The following is a 7,484-nucleotide window of genomic DNA, read 5'->3' on the forward strand; positions in this document are numbered from 1 at the left end:
TTCCATTGATGTTTAGACAGTGGAAGGGAGGGTGAGAGGGTGGAAGGGGAGAGTGAGAGAGAGAGAAAGTGAGAGAGACACATTGATTGGTTGCCTCTGGCAAGCACTCGACCAGTCTGAAACCAAGGTACGTGCCATTGACTGGGAATTGACACTCTAACCACTGAGCAAAACTGGCTAGGGCAAAAATCTTGATTTTTTTTTTTTTTTTTTTTTTACTGAAATAGTTGAGGGGAACTGTCATTAGGTCTGGTGCAGGGAAAAATTGGAATCTGAATAAATTTCTATTTTATTCAACACCTATCAACTACTTCATTATGGGACATACCCCAGAGGTAAGAGACTCCTGAAGTGAGGCCTTTAGCCCTCCCCCTTAAACAGCATGTGAGAGCTGGAAAGAACAGGAGGAAATAGGGTCCAACCTTCTCAAGCTACAGGTGAAGGAACTGACTATCTCCAACCCACAGAGCTAGAGGCAGGTACTAACACTCAGGTGCACTAACCAAAGCCCAGACTTCCTTCCTCCAGCACACAGAGTCCTTCCTCCCACTTTGCTCTAGGTGAAACCCTTTTAGAGTAATCATCAGGGGTGATGCAGGCGGGAAAAGAAAGGAGCAGATATATTGTAAATAATCATGGTATCATTTTAGGTATTTTTCCTTAAGACACACGTCAATTCAGAGAAACATAGATAATGATAGCTGACATCATGGCTATGTGCATGCATTTTATGTGGATTATCTCATTCAATCTGCACAAAAGCCCTATGATGTGAGTGCTATTATTGTCATTCTCTATCTATCTATCTATCTATCTATCTATTTATCATCTATTTTATTGATCGTTTTAGAGCCAGTGGAAGGGAGAGGGATAGAGAGATAGAAACATCTATGAGACAAACATCATCAATCGGCAACCTCTTGCACAGCCACCATAGGGGATCGGGCTCACAACCCAGGTATGTGACCCAACCAGGAATGGACTAGTGGCCTCTTGGTTTCTGGCTTGACGCTCAACCACTCAGCTGCACCGACCAGGCTGTCATTCCTGTTTTATAGAAGACAAAATAGGTTGGAAATGTTAAGTAACATGACTAAGGTGCCACAACCAGAAAGTGGCAGGCCAAGAACCTGAGTGAAGAACTCTGATGGGTAGGTCTGTGTCCTTAACCATCACCACACAAGTGGGCTGTTTCCCTGCCTCCATATTCCAGCTGTGGACCTGAGGCACAGCTCAGCACAGCAGAGTTCTGAGTGATAAGTTATAGCAACCAATCTTGTCTCATTGAAGCAGAAAGAGAAAAACTCACAGACTCCAGGTTCTAAGAGGCATCCGGGACTTTCCTGGGTCCCATCTATTCTCCATCCCGTGTCCCATTTTGTCAGGAGCAGATCAGTTACTTCAGCCCAAATTCCCAACACTTACATACACACATCTTTCTTTCTTCTCTTCACCCAGTGGCAGGAGAATTGTGAAATGTCCAGGAGTGAAATCTCAGCTTCAAATACAGTGGAACCATCGCTACTTCGCCTGGAGGAAGCTCAGAGCTGTGGTACCGTAAAACAGAATGGTTGCAAGTGATGATGAAGACCTACCATCCCATGTCTGCCCTATTCACAGGTGACATTTTCCTAAGTCAAAAATGGTCGTATGTTGGCAATGTCATTTGGTTCCATTTCAGAGCAAGATTTTTTAATTCTACCTTTACTGTTGCTAGCACGGAGTCTTTTTTTTTTTTTTTAAATTCTCACCTGAGGATATTTTTCCATTGAGTTTTAGAGAGAGTGGAAGAGAGAGGGAAAGACAGAGAGAAATATCAATGTGAGAAAATACACACACACACACACACACACACACCCCTATTGGTTGCCTCACACACACCTATTGGTTGCCTCTTGCATACACCTTGACCGGAATCAAACCTGGGATCCTTTGGTCTGCAGACCGATGCTCTATGCACTGAGCCAAACTGGCCAGGGCACTAGCACTGAGTCTTTAATATGCTATCTGCTGCTCCTCAAGGGCACTGCGTCTGAGAAATGGGGTCATGGTGAACTTGGCGAATCTGATGAACATCAGCCCATTGCATGTCTTCTTTCACTCAGAAGCAAGTGCTTCGGTGAGCAGTCACTGTATGTGCATGTGAGGTACCTTGTGAATAATAAGGCATGCCTCAAGACTGTGGGAGTCACATAGGAGGAAGATGGTAGGAAGGAAAACAAATGTAATCCAAACCCAGAAGGAGTGTGTATCCCAATGAGGAGGGATTGCTACCTCTTTGGTATGGAAAGGGTCCCGTGTAGTTAAGATGCCACCAGGAGACTGGCTGCTCCTCCTGGGCATGGATGGCACCGTATTGGCACGGAGGGTTCATCACTGCCGTGAACAGTTTGATACATGGCTTCCCTCCCACCCTCCATGGCCACCTACTTCATGAGCCAGTTGAGCAAGCACTGAGCCGCTGTGACTGCAGCTGACTAATACCCATAGAGTCAGTCACCATGGCCACCGCACTTACTAAAGGAGCCTCCTGCTCTCCCAGGGGCTGTGGGTGAGTATTACACGCTACTCTCTGTGCCTGTTCTCAGAGGTCAACCCATACTTTATCCTTAACCTGTTCACCAGCTCTTAAATCTCACTCTTTACTATTTCCTTACTATATGGCCAAACAATGAACCACTACCCATAGAGCTTGACTTTGGCTCCTATCTCCTTCGAGGAAAAAAAACCCAATGTTATACTGACTGGAAAGATTTCTTTACCATCTTTCAAGACCTTCCCTGATCCGGGTGTAAGTGTTTAGCTGTCTATTTCTGGTTGGCACCAACATATTGTGCAAAACCATCTACAGGGTGGGGCAACGGTAGGTTTATCGTTGTGAGTATGCAAAGCACAGAGTTTATTCTTGTATTATTATTTCTTAACTATTGCATTATTTTCCATATGAACAACTGTAAACCTACTTTTGCCCCACCCTGGAGCTCAGATCAGTTCTTTTCATTTTCAGTCGACTGAGCAGGAGGATTCTCTGTGAGGCCCAGGTGTGGGTTGAAACACAGTGTCATAACATAGTAGGCGGACGCAGACTGAGGGTGTGAGCTACCTGCTCATACAGTCTCCGTGTGCCTTCAGGGTGTGCTCAGCCTGAGTGACGGTGCCTCTGAGAATGCCTGAGTCGGTGGCCACCGCATGATGTGCTCACAGGCATCTGACCGGGACACTGATGCACCTGCCATTTCCTGCTCTGCAGGCTCTGTTTCGATGATGTTTTCCGTGACGTAGACGGTGTGATGTCTTTGGGGAAAGAGAGCATCAGTGACCCTTTGGCACAGAGCCCTGAAACGAGAAGATGATGAGGCCCTGCTGCCAACCAGGCAGAAGCAAACTTCTGATGCTCTCGCTTGTTGGGGTGGAGAAGAAAGCACTTCTGTAGACCAGCATCTGTGCAGCCCCTGCTTTGTTTATTTCAGTAGGGAGACCACACTGGGAAGGGTGGCGCACAATTAGAGCAACCACTTTTTCACTTTACTTTTTATTTTTTAACTCTCACCAGAATGACTTTTATTTGTATTTCCTACAGAAATAGTGAGCACTTTGGTCCAAACACGAGAGAAGGTAAATGCCGTTTTGAAGAGTCTTCTGTCACAAATCCGAGATAGGCTTGTTCAGCAAAACCCAGTGCTGTTCCTTCAGTGCTTTGCAAATGGACCCCCCCTTCCACGTGTCCCCATTTCCTGGGGCTTATGGACCCAGCCATAGTCTCCATATTTAGAATCAAAGGTTCCTTTCTGAAGACATCTTAATTTTAAGGTAAAACATGACCAAAGTTCCTGAATTCCCACCTTATTTTCACTCTTGAGTATTTACCTGTAAAATCTGAGAAAGATATAATCCCATTGATTGTGGAACGTGGCAACCTGCCTCCCGATAAACTGAGGATTATGGGGAAAGAGAGATGCAAACACCTGCCCAGCAGAATGACCCAGCCTGTTGTAAAATGGTTCAGAATGATTTCAGGTACGTGTTCTGTGGGCTCCTTGCCTCCTCTCTTAATTTCCTTACGCAGATGAACACTGCTCAGAAATGAGCAGTTGATCCATTTGGCAAGTGGCTCAGAATTAATCCATGGGGTGCTTTACAATCTTCATGAATAACGATCAGATCTGTGAAATCTCTTGAGATGCACGGTGGAATCATCATTTTCAGAGCCAGCCCTCTTCTGTAATAAACATGTGAGCTGTTCACAGGGTTGTAGGGCTCTCCCATGAGGTCAGTCTGATGTAGTGAGGACCTTGCGAGAAGTTTGTCTGTGGAAGGAAGAAGCAAGTGCATCTGCAGCTTCATCAGAAGCCACCTCCTCATCGCTAGGTCCACTGTGGTTTCATCGTACGCTCGCTCGCTGGTTGTCCATGGTCATGGGTATGGACTTTGGTGGAGCCGTATCACTAAGAGCCGCTCTCTCTTCTTAAAGTTTTCTCTCAGCTGCCAACCTTCCCTTCTCCTGCTGCTGTTCCCACCGCATGAACATTAAGAGGTACCGCTATTTGTTCCTAATCCCCGAAATGCTGAAGCCTGGAGGGAAGGCAGACTTTTGGGGGTTGGACCCCGCTTTCTGTCACTCCATCATCAATGTCTGCAGCCTCCTGGGGTTCTTTGGTGGCGCCTTTGCATTCCAGGCCTTTCTCTCTGCTGCTGATGGTCTTCTCCATGGTGCTTGCTCCTCAGCTTCTGTATAGAAATGAGCCCTCACTTATTCACCTTGGTTAGGTCCCTGCCATTCATTCTCCAAAACCCATCTAGCCTCTGCTTCACCCTGCAAGTCTATAACCACTTCTGTTTTAATTCCTCTATCAATGACCGTCCTTAATCAGAAGCAACAGTAACGGACTCTGGCTGATGGATGTACCCTGCAACCCCCTGCATCTTTGGTGAGAGGACTTATCCCTGCAGTTCTCTAAGATGCAGCATAGTTCCTGGTTACTATTTGCTAGAGATGGTTGGCATGCGTTAGGGACCTCCATCCACTTCTTTGACCAGAGTAGCCTTTGCTTCACTTCGTGAGGAGAACCGAAATGAGGATTCTCCTAATTGTTGAGATGATACACTGGTAACTGTGGGAGGGGTTTGGGATTTCACGAAATCTCCTGGGAGAGGACTTTGGTCAAAACTCTATTTCTTCCCCAAAAGCTCCCTCTCTGCCCAGCCAGTATTGCTCAGGGTTGAACAACAGAGGTCCTTGGTTCCATCCCCGGTCAGGGCACATGCCTGGGTTGCAGGCTCAGTCCTAGGAGGGGGCATGCAGGAGGCAGCTGAAGACTGTCTCTCTCTCTCTCTCATTGATATGTCTACCTCTCTATCCCTCTCCCTTCCCCCCTCTCTAAAATCAATAAAAACATTTTTTAAAAAAGCTACCTCTCTTACGAGAAGACTACACTGATGCCTTGGGCCCCCAGGAGTAGCTGTTTCCTAAGGCCGCCAGTGATGCAGCCTGTAGAGAATGGCTTACAGAACATTGGCCCTCACCTCACCCAGGCTTTCTCGATGTTTTGATGGGGAGGTTGTCCTCGTGAGACACATGGTGAGGTCTGAAGGATTGTGTTTCGGTTATTCCACATCCCTCTCTCTCCAAACTCCAAGTCTTTAGATTTCCTTCAACTACATTTTATCAGCTGATTTTTGGCATCTCAGTCACATTCAGCAGAGACTATCAGTCCCTAAATTTTGCATGAAAGACCTCATAAGGCTGCAAATGCAACTGGCAGTGTAGTTCGTCAGCCTGCAGGATCCAAGGTTGAGCTTGGCTTTTGGCTTCCTCAGGCACACGGCTGCAAGAATAAGAGGTTACTGTAACAGTCATACAAGCCCCGCATTTTCTAAGCATGCTTTGGGCCAAGATCGTACATATGTGTGCTTTCTTTAATTGTCCATCCCGTGTAGAGATACCCCCCCACCCTTTGAGCTTTCATTCCCCACGGCCTTCCTACCATGGTCTGGCAGCAGTCACACATCCCCGGAAGCCCACCACGCATGAGCACTGTATTCAGAGAATCAGTTTGCTGCTGTACCATAGGCCCTCACAGAATCTCATCTTTCCCTGCACTTTCTTTCTGCCATCTGCCCGGACGAGGCCTGCTAACCAGTCCCAGGTTTCCCTCATTACCTCGAGGTCTGTTTCCTATAACCACCTCTGGTTCCCATTTCTCCATCTGTGAGCATTCTTAGTAGTAAGAGCAGAAACCCACTGTGATTGATTTAAACAAAAAAGAAACTCATTAAAAGAGATATGAGGAATTCTAGGAGGGTGAGAGAAGAAGGAATAATACCCCCAAATTGCATCACAGAATCTATCCAATGAAGACCCCATGGCTACTGTCTCCCAGGATGCTCTGTTACCGTTCCCACCACTGACACCATCGGCCACAGTCCTAAGACACAAGAACCAGGACTGTTGAATGTGCGTTCACAAGGGTCACTGTGCCGAGGGAACACCTTTATCTCCTGATGTGATGCACTGCGAAGGCTGCGTTACCTTGGGAGTGTCTTCCCAATGACACAGGAGCTCAGGCGAATCATGAGAAAACATCTGGCAAAGCCAAGTTGAGGAACGGTCTGCAAAATGACTGACCAGCACTCTTCGGAAGTGTCAAGGTCATGAAAGACAAGGAAAGACGGAAGAAGAGTCTTTCATTGTAAGAGATAAGGAGGCACGACAGCTAAATGCAATCTAGCCAATGGAATTACAGAAAAAGGACAGAATGAAATAACTGGTGAAATCCAAACAAAGTCTGCAATGTAGCTAATGGAGCTGCACTAACATTAATTTCTTAGCTTTAATAATTGTATTGCGGGGATGTAAGGTGTTAACTTAGGGGAAGCTGTATGAGGGGTATACAACAACTCTGTGCTGTTTCAGCAGTTCATCTGTACATCTAAAATTATCTCAAAATGACCAGTTAAAACTAACCATCAAACAATATTATGCCCTATAACCAAGGGCACATTTGAATGGAGGGAAAGTGCTATATTTTCTCCTCTCCATCTGCTGTTTCCCTGAGTTATCACATCAGGGTTACCAGACACCAGTGATCAGCAGAGGGGAGGAAGGTGGCAGGTGGGAGGAGAAGAGAGAAATGGGCAAGAGCGGGTGGGGAGACCCCATGACAAGCTGGTGGGGAAGAGATTTGTAAGCAGGGCTTTGGGGTGCTTTAGATCCTGCCCCAAGGAAGACTATTTGCTTATGGGATGGCTTTGGAGATCACAATTTATCAATCTGGGATCAGGAGAAAGAGCTAGTCTCTTATTTAGAAGCAATTTTCCTTCTAATTAGAATATCGTCCAATAGAAGTTTCTGTGGTAATGGCAACGCTCTATATCTGTCCTGTCCTGTTGCCACTAGCCCATGTGGCCATGGAGCACTTGAAATGGTGCGCGTGCAATGGAAGAACAATGTTAAATGAGAGAGTCACACGTGACTCACAGCTGTA

At 46.4% G+C, this 7,484-nt stretch overlaps 1 pseudogene; it reads right to left on the reverse strand.

Annotated features, from left to right (window-relative positions):
* Positions 1–3,689: 3,689 nt before the first annotated feature.
* LOC118670806 lies at positions 3,690–4,709 on the reverse strand (annotated as a pseudogene).
* Between the last annotated feature and the right edge of the window lie 2,775 nt (positions 4,710–7,484).

Source organism: Myotis myotis, unplaced genomic scaffold, assembly GCF_014108235.1.
Source record: "Myotis myotis isolate mMyoMyo1 unplaced genomic scaffold, mMyoMyo1.p scaffold_m19_p_16, whole genome shotgun sequence".
Classification (NCBI taxonomy): Eukaryota; Metazoa; Chordata; class Mammalia; order Chiroptera; family Vespertilionidae; genus Myotis; species Myotis myotis.